The following is a 17,526-nucleotide window of genomic DNA, read 5'->3' as shown; positions in this document are numbered from 1 at the left end:
CACACACGCGCACCACACACACCCACACAATGTACCCACGCACACCACACACACACGCGCACCACAGCAGTGACCGAGTCACCACGGATCTCAGATCTGGGGAAAGCTCCACTGCTGTGCGCCTGGTTCGCACTGCATCTGCAACGGGAGACTGCTGCTTGCGAATATCCTAGGCAAGGCGAGTGTAGGCTACGGGGTTGCAACGTTGTCAATATATGGCAGCACGGAAGTGGATTCTAAAATCTATCTGTGCGGTGCGTTGAGCGTTAACCCCCCCCCCCCCTTCACCGTCGTGTGCGAGCTTTTTATTTATTTTTTACCTCCAGCCTCTCCGGGCTCCTCTCACGCGAAGGGATCACCCCAATGGAGCAGGGCCCTCCTGAGAGGTTGTCTTGAGACTCATCGAGACTCTGCTCATGAATTTAGCCGTAACCAAGAGGAACGAGCTTCAACGATATTTTATTATCCGCTCTTAATTCGCTGGCCTTTGTGCGTCGCCTATGATGCTTCCTTTCAAAGCCGCAGTGTTGCAGCAACGGTGCACACATTGCTTACATCACAACCGCCTCTGCCCACCCGGCAGATTTAAACCACCATGGTTAGGGTCGCGTACGACGCTGAGTCAGATGCGTGGGAAGGGGGGGGGGGGTTACTCCCGCCTCTTCCCCGAACGAATGGCCCGCGCGGAAGAGCAGGCCAAAATATACCTCCTGGAAAAGAGTGCTCTCCCAGGAGCTCCTTCCAGTTGGGGGGGGGGGGGCACGCTCGCCGGCAGTGGCTCGGGCACTCGCAATTGCGGGGGGCTGCTCCTGTAACACGCCCGGAGTTCAGTGGCGTTCGGAGGCGCCGCGTGCCTCGCCCCGTCGGGGCGAAGGGAACGCGGACCGTGTCGGGTCGTCAACGGCGAATGCAGAAGCAGCTCGCCGGCTGATTTGGCCGTCGCCGTGGCAGCTGCGCGCCCCGGTAGCCTCCCTGACGCACGAGCGGGGAGCCCGGAGAAGCGGAACCGATGCGTTTCTGCGGCGTACGCGTGGGCACATTGCGTGGGTGTGTGTGGTGCGCGCGCGTGTGTGTGTGTGCGTGCGGTGTGGTGTGCGTGGGCACATTGTGTGTGTGGTGGAACGTGTGTGATTGTGGTGTGCGTGGGTGTATTGTGTGTGTGTGTGTGGGGAGCGGTAGTGCAGAGGTTTGGCGCGTTGCGCTACGGGCTCGGCGACCCGACTTCGACTCCCGGTCACGGCCACCAACACCAGTACACGATTATCTGAACCGGTTCCTGGACCTCTCCTGGGTCGATTAAGCCTCAAATGAGTACCTTTGCACGATGTGTAAACATCGCCACGTTGGAGACAAAGGCGGCCGGGCGGTGTGCTGGCCACCGACCCCCTCGTGTGCCGTGCTGGCATCTATAGGTGCTGCTCGCTAACGGCACTTGCCTCAAAAGTCTGGTGAGGCTATACGGGGAATGTTTGTCTTGGTGTGTGTGGGTACATTGTGTGGCTGTGTGGTGAGTATTGGTACATTGTGTATGTGTGTTGAGTATAGGTGCACTGAGTGTATGGGTGTGTGGGTGTGTACATTGTGTGGCTGTGTGGTGAGTATGGATACATTGAGTGTGTGTGTGTGGTGTGTGTCAGTACATGGAATGTGTGTGTTGTGAGTATTGGTATTTTTGTGTGTGTGGTGTGTGTGGGATACATGGAGTGTGTTTGTGGTGAGTATCAGTAGATGGAGTGTGTGTGTGGTGACAGCACTTGCCCCAACATCGATGTACGTGGCCGCCTGTTCTGTTTTTCGTCATTTTGAACCCACATTTCATTAACTGCTCAAAGAACGTAGCAAAAATCTTTTTTTTTTACCGCAGCCAGATTATGGGAATTACTGACTGATGATGATCGAGCAGAGGCGCATCGGTCAGCGCATTGCGACACGAACCCGGCGACCCGATTGACAATTCAAGGCCACGGCTAATGTCAGTGTAAGGTGACATCTAAAGCTGCCAATAGGCCACCGAATCAACCTTTAATGAGTTCGGTGGGCAAGGTCTGTGGTTGCAGGGGTCAGCAACCTGTGGCACTGGAGCCACATGGGGCGGCACGTTAAGGACCGCTTCGTGACAGTTTATTATTATCAAGGACCCACCACCGTCTCGTATTCATCACGTGCATAGCGGCTCTTGACATATTTAGGGGTGTTTTGGGTTTTTTTTGTTCACCGAATTCGAACAAAAAATGGCACTTATTGTTGTTTTGGTTGCAAACCCCTGGTCTGGTCAGAACTGGACCCTTGTCCCATCTGACCCAGCGTGATGAGGTGTAGTCAAACAACTCCCGCGAGCGACACAGCGGTGGGGCAGAGGCCTTCATCCAGCAGTGGATTGACAAATGGTGCTGTGTGTGTGTGAGCGTTGGGGGTGCGGGAGCGGTAGTGTCGCGGTTAGCACAACTGCCCTACGAACCTGGTATCCCGAGTTCGAGTCCCTCTGATGGCCAACACCGGTGATGATTATCTGAACCGGTACTGGTCCTCTCCCAGATAGATTCAGCCTCAAATGAATACCTAGTGCGGTGAGCAAACGTCGCTACTAGGGAGACAAAGGCGGCCGGGTGTGGTGCTGGCCACCCACACCCTCGTGTGCCGTGCCGGCCTTCATAGGTGCTCGCTAACAGCACTTGCCCCAACAGTCTGTTAAGGCTTTTTTTGTCTTTTTCTGTTGGGGGTTTCTTCCAATTAATAACGAGTGAGAATTTGTAGCCGGACTCTTCTGATAACAGTCTTGAAACTCGGTGAGGTTTTTTTCCTGGAAAAAGGAAATGACATCGACTCACGGCACCGCCACTCTGCACCCCCCCCCACTCCTCCCACTTCCCCCCCCCGCACCTGCCCCATGTAAAACTCCTGGGAGGGAGGAAGTTGCTGGGGCGGTGGGGGGGGAACAATCACATTTTTTTTTCCATTTTGCAAGCTCATCCGCACGCAACGTAACAGCGAGTAAAGCGTAGCGTGACATCCATCCCATGTTGCGTGTGCAGCGCAATCGATTCAATTGCACAAGGGACCGATGGTCCCACGAGAGTGGCTGCCAATGAATGAAACGTGTCTGAGAGCGCCGCCAACGTGCAAATGGGAGCCACAGTAGCTAGGAGATGTTAACTACCTCGCCAGGTATACAGGATGTAGTGAGTTCGATCCCGACCATGACGCCTGCTGTATGTTTGGCGTTTGCGTCTCCCTCTCTCTCTCATCATCATCACGGTGGCTAGGAGATGTTAACTACCTCGCCTGGTATACAGGATGTAGTGAGTTCGATCCCGACCATGACGCCTGCTGTATGTTTGGCGTTTGCGTCTCCCTCTCTCTCTCATCATCATCACGGTGGCTAGGAGATGTTAACTACCTCGCCTGGTATACAGGATGTAGTGAGTTCGATCCCGACCATGACGCCTGCAGTATGTTTGGCGTTTGCGTCTCTCTCTCTCATCATCATCACGGTGGCTAGGAGATGTTAACTACCTCGCCTGGTATACAGGATGTCGAGAGTTCGATCCCGACCATGACGCCTGCTGTATGTTTGGCGTTTGCGTCTCTCTCTCTCTCATCATCATCACGGTGGCTAGGAGATGTTAACTACCTCGCCTGGTATACAGGATGTCGAGAGTTCGATCCCGACCATGACGCTCGCTGTATGTTTGGATGTTGTGTATCCTTTCTCCCTGTGCTCGCGTGGATCGTTCTTCGGGTTCTCCGGGATTTCCCTCCACATTTAGAATTAACGCGCGTTCAGAGTATTTGTCTGCTATACATTTCCACACGTGATAAGCCACGTCGTTGACCTATCATTTGTGGCCAGAACGCTTCTGAAAAAGAGCTACATAGCTCAGTGGGACTTACCTGGTAAAATAATAAAAATGAAAATTTTATGATAGGTGCAGAGTGGGACATCCCCCTCCCCCCCCCCCCCCCCGTGCTGTGTGAGATATGGCAGCGGCTTAAGTGGGCCTTCATCCAGCAGTGGATTGAGCACTGCTGGTGATGACAGTGTTGGTTTCCTCTGACAGGGATGCTCCACCCCCCTCCCCTGGAGGGATTGTCCTCAGCAATATCTCACGGAGTTAACTCAGGCGGTGTTTGCTGACTACAAAGCCTGACTCCGCTGATGAGAGATACGAATCGATGCCGCTCCAAAGTCCGCGTGTTTAAACACGCGCCCCGTCGTTAACACAGGCCCCGAACGGCAGGTCGCCGTGATAGATCGAATGCAATATCGTACGGGATGTGTGCTTGTTTTTTTCCCACCACGTTACACGCACACGGGGCGGGGGGGTGGCGCTGAGCGGTTTGCGCCCATGCGCCTCTTGAACCCGGCCACCTTTGGTCGTTCGATTCCCCGGCCACGGCGAACATCAGTGGCGAATGACATCTCTAACCGGTTCAGAAGTGGTATCGTTAACCGGTTCGGAGTGATATCGCTAACCGGTTCAGAAGTGTTATCGTTAACCGGTTCGGAGTGATATCTCTCTCCGGTTCCAGAGTGTTATCTTTAACCCGTTTCAGAGTGTCATCTTTAACCGGTTCAGAGTGATATCTCTAACCGGTTCAGAACGATATCTCTCACCGGTTTCAGAGTGTCATATTTAACCGGTTCAGAGTGATATCTCACCTGTTTCAGAGTGTTATCTTTAACCGGTTCAGAGTGTTATCTTTAAGCGGTTCAGAGTGATATCTCTCAACGGTTCAGAGTGATATCTCTCACCGGTTTCAGAGTGTTATCTTTAACCGATTCGGAGTGATATCTCTAACCGGTTCAGAGTGATATCTCTCACCGGTTTCAGAGTGTTATCTTTAACCGGTTTCAGAGTGTCATCTTTAACCGGTTCAGAGTGATATCTCTCACCGGTTCAGAGCGATATCTCTCGCCGGTTTAAGAGTGTCATCTTTAACCGGTTCAGAGTGTTATCTTTAACCGGTTCAGAGTGATATCTCTCACCGGTTCAAAGTGATATCTCTAACCGGTTCAGAGTGATATCTTACCTGTTTCAGCGTGTTATCTTTAACCGGTTCAGAGTGATATCTCTCACCGGTTCCGAGGCTCTTTATGGTCGACTCACCCTTAAATAAGCAGATTGACAAATCCACCCTCATCAGAGTGGTAAAGTATGGACGAACAAATGCGCCTAACCGAAGGCTTCATCCAGCAGTGGATTAACAAAGCGCCGTCAAGTACATGTACAATCCACTGTTGGACGAAGGCCTCACACCACGATAGTTATTTGGGTCATGGGAGTTATTTGGCCATACTTCACTACGCTGGTCAGTGCAGGAATGCGAGAGAGGACCTTGGACCGGTTGAGACGCCGCCACTGATGTTATCCGTGGCCAGGAGTCGAAGATAGGTGGCCGGGTTCGTAGCGCAGAGCGCTAACCACTACGCTACCGCTTCCCACCCATAGAAGTGCTCATAGAGACAAAGACAAAGATGCCCCCATATAGCCTTAACAGACTGTTAGAGGGCAAGTGCTGTTAGCGAGCACCTACGAAGGCCGGCGGGGCACACACGAGGGGATGGGTGGCCAGCACCACCACGCCTGACCGCCTTTGTCTCCCTAGTACACCTACTACGGAGTCAACCTAGGGGAGTCCCAGGCCAGCACCGACCAAAGACAAAGGCAGACAAATGCACACATTGACACCCACACACACACACACCTGTACGTCATCACTCCCGCACACACACACACACCTGTACGTCATCACTCCCGCACACACACACACCTGTACGTCATCACTCCCGCACACACACACACACACACCTGTACGTCATCACTCCCGCACACACACACACACACCTGTACGTCATCACTCCCGCACACACACGCCGCTGCGCCCTAAGGACACGATTAATTAATTAGGAATGCGTTTGCTTAACTAAAATAGCCTCACTCTATCAGCAATCGAAGTGCCCTCTCACCTGGTTAAATAAAGGACAATCAATTGCCCCGTGAGGTTCCGCCGGGGCGGAGATTGCCGCGGTGATTGAGCGACCCAGTTCAACTCCTGACCCAGGCTATGTTTGGCGCGACACTAATCATTAACGCGCAGCGCAAACATCGCGAGTCGGCCCCTGCCCTTCTCACGTGACTCGTGTTGACGAGGTTACCTGCCTCACGTGACACGCCACCTCGTTACACTAGCCACGTGAGACGCCACCTCGTTACATGAACCACGTGGTCTGCCGTCTCTTTACATGAACCACGTGACACGCCACCTCGTTGATTGAACCACGTGGTCTGCCGTTTCGTTCCCTGAACCACGTGACTCGGCACCTCGTTACGTGAACCACGTGGTCTGCCGTCTCGTTATCTGAACCACGTGACGCGCCACCTCGTTACGTGAACCACGTGACACGCCAGCTGTTTACCTGCTCTCAGATCGATTGATGGTCGTTCACATTATTTATCGTGCCCCTCTCCGATTTTCTTCTCTAAAGCTGCCCCGGATACCGCGAACGCGACGGCTCCTCGCCGTGCAGAGCCGAGAGCGTTTAAAACAGCATTTGATCGGGGCGTTGAGACCGTTGCGGCGGAGACGGCGTGTGGAGGCTGTGAATGAAAATGTTTTCTCCCGGTCGTTTCCCTTTGGCATTTCCCTCCTGGAGCAACAACAAAAAACCACAGTCACGGGACTCACTTCGTCAGCGAGGCTGTCCTGGCCAAGCGACGCCTCTTCCTCTCCGCGACGCCAGCGACATTGAGCGCCGCAAAGAGGAACACGCCCGACCGCCTTTGTCTCCCCAGTGGCAATGTTTACACACCGCATCAGGTTCTCATTTAAAGGTTGAGTCGACCCAGGGGTGGCCCAGGACAGGTTTCAGAAAATCGTCACTGGCGTTGGCCGTGAGCGGGAAGCGAACTCTGGTCGCTGGGTGCATAGCGCAGCGCTCTCACACACACGCAGGCCGCTACACACACAGCCACAGTGCTTTGGATTAATATATCATTTAAACAGCTGTCGGAGGAGAGTTTAGTGGGCTTGGGCCACACTCGCGTCGCTGGAAGGTTCACGATGGCCTATGGTCGAGAAGAGTGACGCAGTGGCAGCCCAAGCATCAGTGCCGGATTCTCCCAGTGGCACAAGTAGCTACAGTGAGGGAAAAAAGTATTTGATCCCCTGCTGATTTTGTACGTTTGCCCACTGATAAAGAAATGATCAGTCTATAATTTTAATGGTAGATTTATTTGAACAGTGTGAGACAGAATAACAACAAAAAACATCCAGAAAAACGCCTGTCAAAAATGTTATAAATTGATTTGCATTTTAATGAGGGAAATAAGTATTTGACCCCCTCTCAATCAGAAAGATTTCTGGCTCCCAGGTGTCTTTTATACAGGTAACGAGCTGAGATTAGGAGCACACTCTTAAAGGGAGTGCTCCTAATCTCAGCTTGTTACCTGGATAAAAGACACCTGTCCACATAAGCAATCAATCAATCAGATTCCAAACTCTCCACCATGGCCAAGACCAAAGAGCTCTCCAAGGATGTCAGGGACAAGATTGTAGACCTACACAAGGCTGGAATGGGCTACAAGACCATTGCCAAGCAGCTTGGTGAGAAGGTGACAACAGTTGGTGCGATGATTCGCAAATGGAAGAAACACAAAATAACTGTCAATCTCCCTCGGCCTGGGGCTCCATGCAAGATCTCACCTCGTGGAGTTGCAATGATCATGAGAACGGTGAGGAATCAGCCTAGAACTACACGGGGCAGCTGGGACCATAGTCACCAAGAAAACAATTGGTAACACTACGCCGTGATGGACTGAAATGCTGCAGCACCCGCAAGGTCTCCCTGCTCAAGAAAGCACATATACATGCCTGTCTGAAGTTTGCCAATGAACATCTGAATGATTCAGAGGACAACTGGGTGAAAGTGTTGTTTTCAGATGAGAACAAAATGGAGCTCTTTGGCATCAACTCAACTCGCCGTGTTTAGAGGAGGAGGAGGAATGCTGCCTATGACCCCAAGAACACCATCCCCACCGTCAAACATGTAGGTGGAAACATTATGCTTTGGGGGTGTTTTTCTGCTAAGCGGACAGGACAACTTCACCGCATCAAAGGGAAGATGGACGGGGCCATGTACCGTCAAATCTTGGGTGAGAACCTCCTTCTCTCAGCCAAGGCATTGAAAATGAGTCGTGGATGGGTATTCCAGCATGACAATGACCCAAAACACACGGCCAAGGCAACAAAGGAGTGGCTCAAGAAGAAGCACATTAAGGTCCTGGAGTGGCCTAGCCAGTCTCCAGACCTTAATCCCATAGAAAATCTGTGGAGGGAGCTGAAGGTTCGTGTTGCCAAACGTCAGCCTCGAAACCTTAATGACTTGGAGAAGATCTGCAAAGAGGAGTGGGACAAAATCCCTCCTGAGATGCGTGCAAACCTGGTGGCCAACTACAAGAAACGTCTGACCTCTGATTGCCAACAAGGGTTTTGCCACCAAGTACTAAGTCATGTTTTGCAGAGGGGTCAAATACTTATTTCCCTCATTAAAATGCAAATCAATTTATAACATTTTTGACATGCGTTTTTCTGGGTTTTGTTGTTGTTATTCTGTCTCTCACTGTTCAAATAAACCTACCATTTAAATTATAGACTGATGATTTCTTTATCAGTGGGCAAACGTACAAAATCAGTAGGGGATCAAATACTTTTTTCCCTCACTGTACATATGTAGTACATATGTAGTAGCTACGGGCCCCGAACTTTCAAGGGCCCCGCACTAAATGCTTTCAAGCTATCAATTCGCGTTCAGTGATTCTGCACTTGCTCTATTACTATAGTACTATACCGCCTTCAACTTTAATGAACGACTGAATGTTTAAGGTTAGCGTTTTGTCGTATTATTCGGCTGTATAGCAAATGAAAAAAATACAATTGCTTTCCTATGCAAGTTAAACATGTATGTGTTTTAATACTTACGTGTTTAAAAAAAAAATTCGGGCCCCTTTATAACGACAACATGCTACAATCGCCGCACTAGCTTCATCCGGCACTGCCAAAGCATGGGACGCGTCCCGGAGAGGACGCGCAGCACGGAGATGGAGCGCACGGATGGAGCTCGTGGGAGCACGTGCTGCGTGCATTGTTACGTCGCAGTACTGGAGGGGGCGGGGGGGGGCTTCATCCAGCAGTGGATTGCCCATGGTTACAGTTAACGTTATTCAATAACAATAGCAGTGAAAGTAACGGCAGTATATATTTAACGGCTGACGTTTCGGGCAACGCACCTTCTTTATGTCTACAGCGAATAGATCTCTCTACTTCCCCCCTATGAACAAGGGCTGTCGCCCGAAACGTCGTCCACACGTATATAATGTTTGTTCTTTGAGAGCCACGATTGACGCGTGCGTTGTCGACGAGTAACGTCGCGCCGCGGCATTGTGTCATTTGCGCCGCTAAAATAATCGGGCCAACCCATTACAGTCCGAACGGGCCCTACGGCAACTGGTACAGTCGCATTGATGGTGGGGGCCGTGGAAGGGAGGGGGGGCAGAGGATGTGGGGGGGGGGGTAGAGGAGGTGGGGGGTGGCAGAGGAGGTAGGGGGGGGGGCAGAGGAGGTGGGGGGGGGTAACTGTTGCTGACGTCACTCACTCCGTCGTGGCTTCGCGGTTCGACATTTTCCAACCGCGCCACACACGCGCACAGCAGCGTGGGGGCATGGGGAAGGCGGGGTGTAGTGGGTGGAGGGGGGCTGGGTGGTGGTGATGGGGGGGGGGTTAGAGAAGAGGGGGGGGTGCTGAGGTTATTTAACTCCAGAGATTACTTGTGCGCGTATTTGTTGTGGCGCATTGCTGAGAGACCCAAGTGAAACCCTCTCTCTGTGTGCGCTCGATATTTCACCATAAGCTATAAAAACAGGAAGCAGATGTTTTTGCAAAAAAAAAGGAATAAACTTTTGCTACCCCCCCTCCCTCCCTCCCGCTCTCTCCACCCCCTCTAAAATGTCAAACTGTGAACAAACGCGCGACGTTGCCCGTGCCAAGAACCCATTTCGTCTTCAAACCGCGCGTCGCGTTCGGCTGAGCCCAGCACACAGCTGCCTCGCCACGGTTCGATCTCCGGGCGAGGCAGTTGAATAAACAATAACTAAGTTTATTAAACCCAGCTCCCCTTCAACTCCCCCCTCCCCCACCACCCCAACATAATCCGACTCCGCGCCGATGTCCACCGATACGTTTCAAACGAAATGGGTTGCCCATACTAGTTCGTCGTACTCGAATCGTAAACGCTGGGGGTTTACTCTCCAACACACCCGTGGGCTGCCGTAGCAAAACGCATTGGCACGTTTTGTTTTTCGTGACAAAACTTACGGATTGGCTGTGTCGGGTGTTGGCGGGTTCAACGACACAATTATATTTACGCGATATAACTCCCCCCCCCCCCACCCGCCAAAAAAAACAATTTTATATTTACGATATTGGTCGCGAAAGCCTACGACGTGTCGACCCAAAATGTGTTCCGCACATCACCGTTGTTATTATTATGAAGTAGATCGGCAGGGTCTCCGGGCGCGGATGGGGTAAAGCGTGGGTACTGAAACCTCGATTTGAAGCTTTCGTGACTGCAAGGATCCATACTCTTTGGTTCTATTGGGTAAAGTCATGTAGGGTAAAAAATAAAATAACAAAAATCACGACGTTTCGGCCACAACACAAGCGGCCTTCATCAGGTGAAGGGACGAGACTGTCTGGAGGACAGCGCTGTCCTCCAGACAGTCTCGTCCCTTCACCTGATGAAGGCCGCTTGTGTTATGGCCGAAACGTCGTGATTTTTGTTATTTTATTTTTTACCTACGTGACTTTACCCAAAAGAACCAAAGGGTACTCAAACCTCTTCCAAGCCGCGCTGCCGCTAACATGGCCCCACCCACTCGGGCCCTACTGGACATCTGTGGCGTCATCGGGATATCGCAGGGCTGCGCCTTTACCCTATACAGTACTCTGTGGGTTTTTACTTTGCAAAAATGCGTTCCTTCGTTTACTCAAACGTCACTTAGGTCAGGCCCATGCGCGCGCTCTTTCAACAACGCAGGCGATTTCGTGTGTCACGAGTCACACGCGGAGTGCGTTCGCGCGTGAGTCGCGTGCTACATGTCGAGAGCCGAGGCGCACTGCTTAGCGGCACACTGCACTACGAACCCGGCCACCCGAGTTCGATTCACGGCCAACGTCAGTGGCGAATATCTAAAACCGTCTGGGTCCTCCCCAAAGTCGACTGAGCCTCAAATGAGTAGCTGGTGCGGTGATGTATAAACATCAGCACTGGGGAGACAAAGGCATCCGGGCGTGGTGTTGGCCACTCGTTTTGTCGTACGCGCGTGATTCAATCTCAATCTAAAGCGGAGTGAGCTGACCGTCTCAGTTGATGATCTCAGTGAGCTGATGGACCCAGTGAGCTGATGGACTCAGTGAGCTGATGGTGTCAGCTGATGCTCAGTGAGATGATGGTCTCAGTTGGTGGACCCAGTGAGCTGATAGACTTAGTGAGCTGATGGACCCAGTGAGCTGATGGACCCAGTGAGCTGATGGTGTCAGCTGACGCTCGGTGAGATGATGGCCTCATTTGGTGGAGCCATTGAGCTGTGAACTTAGTGAGCTGATGGACCCAGTGAGCTGATGGTGTCAGCTGATGCTCAGTGAGATGATGGTCTCAGTTGGTGGACCCAGTGAGCTGATGGACTTAGTGAGCTGATGGACCCAGTGAGCTGATGGACTCAGTGAGCTGATGGTGTCAGCTGATGCTCAGTGACATGATGGTCTCAGTTGGTGGACCCAGTGAGCTGATGCTCAGTGAGTTGATGGATCCAGTGAGCTGATTGTCTCAGTCGGTTCACCAATAACTTCACACACACACAAAACCGCATCACGTAAAATGTTAGTTTGTTTTCACTTTCACCTGCTTACTCCGGATTTGAGACGTCAAACCTTGTTTTTGATTGACACGTGACGAACATCGTTAGCGTGGCATACATTCATATATATTTTATATCAAGTTTTCATTCATGACTAGGCTGGGACCATCATACACCTGCAACCCTTAGTATTTGTAGATCTATATTTTTGTATAAATGAAACTGACCGAACCACAGAGATCCAAAGCACCCCCATCCCCCAGTACGCCAAGCGGCCAGCAATAAACAGCAGTAAAATTGCAATCGCAGAAGCAGTAAAATTCGCAATCGCAGAAGAGTCCACACGTCTTGTTTGAAGTGAGCAAGATTATTATCACCTGGGGGAAGTATATCCGACGGGAGTGAATTCCGACGTCGAGCCTTGGCGAGGCATGACGCGGACAGAACGGTGGCGATGCGCGCCCGAGACTCGGATGCGAACCTAAGGCTCTCAGCGTTGTCTCCTACTCGGTGTCTCTGGCGGGACGTGCCCATTATGCCCCCCCCCGCCCCCCACTCAGTTGCGCTATGGGGAGACAGAGTGCAACTGATTAACCTCACGTTACGGGCGTTAAGTCCCAGCATTTACGCAATCAGTTCCCAGGTACTAAACGCGGTTAATGTTTAAGGGGAGTCGTTTAGGACCTTTGGCTAATGGGTAATTAAATGGCAGGGGTGTACGGCCCTTCATCGTGCACACGCGCGGCGTTTAGTCTCTCCACTGCTGGATGAGGGCCTCATCCGCTGTTCATAATAATCATAACAACATTCGATTATTGTTTCGGCTCGTAACTTTGAATCGTAATTATAATTAATTTACTCGCTGGGAAGCGAGTGGATGGTGGGGGGGTGGCACATCGCGTACGTGACTCGCTGAGTGTCGTTCGTCTCTCCGCCCTTCCGGCGCAACTTGAGTCCCCTCGTTCCTCCTCCCCTTGCCCCCCCCTCCCTTTCCCCCTCCTCCCTCCCCCGTCTCCTACCCCAGCCGCACCACACCCAGACGTACACGTCCCACGCTATTATCGCCGTGAGATTAGGTGAACGCGTAGTTCACAGATCAAAACGGGTTTACCAGAGGTCAAAACGGGTTGCACAGAGGTCAAAACGGGTTGCACAGAGGTCAAAACTGGTGGCTCAGAGGTCAAAACGGGTGGCTCAGTGGGTCAGAGCGCTGAGCCCGGCACCGCTGGGAGCCTGGGTTCGAAATTCAAATTTTATTTTATTTTGCCCTGCGATTAAAAACCGGGTTCTCATGTGCAGTGAGTTGGTGGTCTCGGCCCAGGCACCAGTGGCTCACGCGGAGAACCGCGTTCACAGAGAGAACTACAGACTGACTCGAGGATTCGCAGACGGACACCCACAGACTCGCGTGGAGAAGCACTTAAAGTCCCATAGACCAACAAACGTTGACCCATTGACTCGTATATATCTCATTGCGATGAACCCGGGTTCTAAAATGTAAGTTAGCTGATGGTCTCAGCCCGGTCACCAATGACTTGCGTGGAGACCCACAGACTCGCAGAGAGAGCCATCGACTTAGACAGAGACATCTGCACTCACATGGAGTGCTTTTGATTAAACCGCACTACCAAGTACAGTGCGAGTTGACGGTGGTCTCAGCGCAGTCACCAATGACTGAACTCGCTAAACAACCCATCACGTATGTATTTGCCCTGTCACTTAGTTGGGTAAATCCCAGCCTTAGCGATGAACAGTTCTGGTAGTATTGACGTGCGACCAACACTGAACACGGGCACATGAAGGCCACCACTTGGTGCTTGTAAGAGCGCTATTGAAGTGACTTCTGGAGTGTCTCTTTGATGTCTACTTTCGCGGCCGCATTGCGACACACGGTGGGTATACACCGCACCACCCTCAGCCGCACGAGTTCCAATTGCACATGTTTAAAGATAATCGGGTCGCTTGAAAGAAAATGTGGAGGGACAAAATGAGTCTCAATAGTGTGGGGTTTGTTTGTCAGGAGGATCCTGCATCGGAACGTTAGGCCAATTCCTTCCAGGAGTTGGCATGACCCACAGCAGTCAGAGAAAACCAACAATGCATACAGACAAGTTCACAAACTTGCTGTACTGCCACTTGTACTGCAGTGTACCGGTGGGAGGGAAGGCGGCGGATTCGTTTGATTTACACGAATCACCACCGCGTAAATATTTTAGTTTATTTGTTTGCCAATGTGCTGCATTACAGCTCTCCCGTGCGGCACCATGTCCGACATTTCGCACCACGTGCTTGTAGAAACTTTCTTCAGCAGCTGACTTGACCGAGAGGGAAGCGCGATTGCAGAAGTTCCCGGCCGCGTGGTGCGAAACGTCGGACGTCACGCCGAACAACAACAACAATGCGGAACACTCTACAGCAGCACATGGAGACGGTTGCGTGAAGCAGTTTCGTCCTCTGCGTCGAATATGGCATTTGTTGTTGTTGTTGTTGCGAAGTCACGCAGGTAAAAATTTAAGCGGCTTGTGGTGCTTTCTGGGGAAATATTGATTGGATAACGACCGCCAAATTAGAATTCTGTCCCTCGTTTTTTTTCAGTGTCCATGTGCGATGCGAGGTCGACCGGTGGCCTCACGCCCGTGTTCGCTGCATCCCATTCTGAGCTGACCTCGAAAACAACACGGCACCGCCAAAGCGGGAGCGTGTGTGTGCCTACCGTCCATGAAGGCTATACAGGCGATTGTGGTGCCACAGTAGCGAAGCCGTCCTGCCGACGCCGTGGCCACGACGCCGCCACCTCCGAGCGACGGGGCCGACGCTGCTCTTCCCTCACCACCCCCCACATGAACACACACACACAGAGCCCCCACATGAACACCCCCCCCCCACATAGAACCCCCACATGAACACACACACCCCACATAGAGCCCCCACATAAACACACACACACCCCCACATAGAGCCCTCACATGAACACACACACACACCCCACATAGAGCCCCCACATGAACACACACACACCCCCACATAGAGCCCCCACATTAACACACACACACACCCCACATAGAGCCCCCACATGAACACACACACACCCCCACATAGAGCCCCCACATGAACACACACACACCCCCCACATAGAGCCCCCACATGAACACACACACACACACCCCACATAGAGCCCCCACATGAACACACACACACCCCCACATAGAGCCCCCACATGAACACACACACACCCCACATAGAGCCCCCACATGAACACACACCCCCACATAGAGCCCCCACATGAACACACACACACACCCCATATAGAGCCCCCACATGAACACACACACACACATAGAGCCCCCACATGAACACACACACACCCCCACATAGAGCCCCCACATGAACACACACACACCCCAAATCGAGCCCCGACATGAACACACACACCCCCACATAGAGCCCCGAGGGGAGGTCACCTGGCCGACAGGTTTTCACCCAGAAGCCCTCTCATGGGACCAAACTTCACGGTTTCCTGCGACCAGGGCATTGGGCGACCTCCCCCGAGGTTAACTCGCACCGCGGCGCCGTGACTTGGGTTGTAATCACGTGGTCACGACGGGGCTGCTGAGCCACCGCGGATAGAAAACACCCACAACACACACGGGTCAGCAGGCAGGTAGGGGGGGACGGAGTCACGAACGGCAGGAAAAACAGGGCCGGTCCTCTGATTGGTAGGACAAATGTGCTTGTGTAAAGGGTAAAATGCGGACGTCTGAGACAGCACCGGCCCGGGGAGAGTGGCGGGAAATCCGAGCCACCTGATTGGCCGGGAAGGCCAGCGGTCAAGCGCCGAACTATCTTTGATGTAGGGAACAATAAAAGGCGAGAGAAGGTAAGGATAGAGGAGTCACGTGTTCTTCTCAAGTCAGGGATCGTGGTAGTCACCTTGCCGGCCACTGGATCGTCCGTGACACGAGTCACAGCGCAGCCAGGCCCCGCTCCCAGCGAGAATTTTGAGCAGCCTCGCCTCTCCACGGCTTCCCGCACATCCAAGGCAAAACGTGAGTACGAAAGAGAGAGTTGGGATTTAGGGTAAGATCCTAGGGAGTTTAATTCTAAGGGGACGAGGTAGATCGGGTTAGACTATAAGGAGATAGGTTAGACCTGCCCTGCTGACTCAGACTGATTTGGGTGATAGTAGCTCGGAGACACGCTGGGAATAAATCGTCAGTAATCAATAAACCTTGTCGTGGGGTTTCTGCGAGTGTGGAACGGGCGCATGGTGGTGCGAGTCCGCTCGTCGTGGTACGGGGATTTGCGTGCGGGTAACTCTGTTGAGGCGGCCATTGTATGCACACCCGACCAGGGTTCCTGCATCGTTGTACCCTGTGTTTGCGCGTGTGTATTTACCCACGTGTTTGCGCTCGCCCATACGTGTAGCTCGTGGTTAGCGTGTGCGTGTGGTGAGCGACGGTGGACTCGCCCGGGTACACGTGAGATTATCCACACAGCCCTTTAAATAATCTCGGAGACACCCCCTCCAATCGGCAACGCGTGTGCGAAGGACGTCATTACCCTCTGACCCCTGACCCCCGTTCAGAGCATGTGAGTGGTGCGCGGGGTTGTGTGAGCGGAGATGTTGCGTTTGAGTGGCTGAGAAGCGACGGATTGATTCCAGGCAGCCGTGCGCCAGCCCCGAGCTATGCCCCTCAAACAGGACCTGCGGACCCGAGGGGCTGCGCCGCGAGGAGAGGAGACGGAGGGCAGCAGCCCTCTTTCCACGAGCGAGGAGCCGGATAACGGCGGTGCGGTGCCACAGCAGCGAAGCCGCTCTGTCGGAGCCGTGCCTGCAGCTGTGATGCCGCAGCAGCGAGGCCGTCCTGCCGACGCCATGGCCACGACGCCGCCACCTCCGAGCGACGGGGCCGATGCTGCTCTTCCCTCACCACCCCCCACATGAACACACACACACCCCCACATAGAGCCCCCACATGAACACACACACACCACATAGAGCCCTGAGGGGAGGTCACCTGGCCGACAGGTTTTCACCCAGAAGTCCTCTCATGGGACCAAACTTCACGATTTCCTGCGACCAGGGTACTGGGCGACCTCCCCCGAGGCTAACTCGTACCGCGGCGCCGTGACTTGGGTTGTAATCACGTGGTCACGACGGGGCTGCTGAGCCACCGCGGATAGAAAACACATACAACACACACGGGTCAGCAGGCAGGTAGGGGGGACGGAGTCACGAACGGCGGGAAAAACAGGGCCGGTCCTCTGATTGGTAGGACAGATGCGCTTGTTTAGAGGGTGAAAAGCGGACGTCTGAGAGAGCACCGGTCCAGGGAGAGTGGCGGGAAATCCGAGCCATCTTATTGGACGGGAGGCCAGCGGATCAGCGCCGATTTATATTTGATGTAGAGGACAATAAAAAGGGTAGAGAAGGTAGGGATAGAGTTAGTTCGTATTCTATTCAAGCCAGGCTCGGGGCCGTCGACTTCCCAGCCACTCGAACGTCCGTGTGACGAGTCGAAGTGCAGCGAGGATCCGACCCAGCAGCTCCGTACGAGTCGAACCGTGAGTACCCGAGAGTGAGATATTGAGGCCATTGTGAGATTGTCTCAG

At 52.9% G+C, this 17,526-nt stretch overlaps 1 long non-coding RNA gene across 1 annotated transcript in view; it reads left to right on the top strand.

Moving 5' to 3' along the window:
- Positions 1-16,140, top strand: part of LOC116947727 (uncharacterized) — a 59,756-nt gene extending 43,616 nt beyond the window's left edge. Inside the window, exon 3 of the long non-coding RNA XR_012945722.1 lies at positions 14,509-16,140. This is a non-coding gene — a long non-coding RNA (uncharacterized LOC116947727). The remainder of the gene's footprint in view (positions 1-14,508) is intronic.
- The last annotated feature ends 1,386 nt before the right edge of the window (positions 16,141-17,526 follow it).

Source organism: Petromyzon marinus, chromosome 31 (genome assembly GCF_048934315.1).
Source record: "Petromyzon marinus isolate PM22_M1 ecotype Great Lakes invasive population chromosome 31, UKy_Petmar_22M1.pri1.0, whole genome shotgun sequence".
Lineage (NCBI taxonomy): Eukaryota > Metazoa > Chordata > Hyperoartia > Petromyzontiformes > Petromyzontidae > Petromyzon > Petromyzon marinus.
This window is presented reverse-complemented; position numbering and strand designations above follow the sequence as displayed.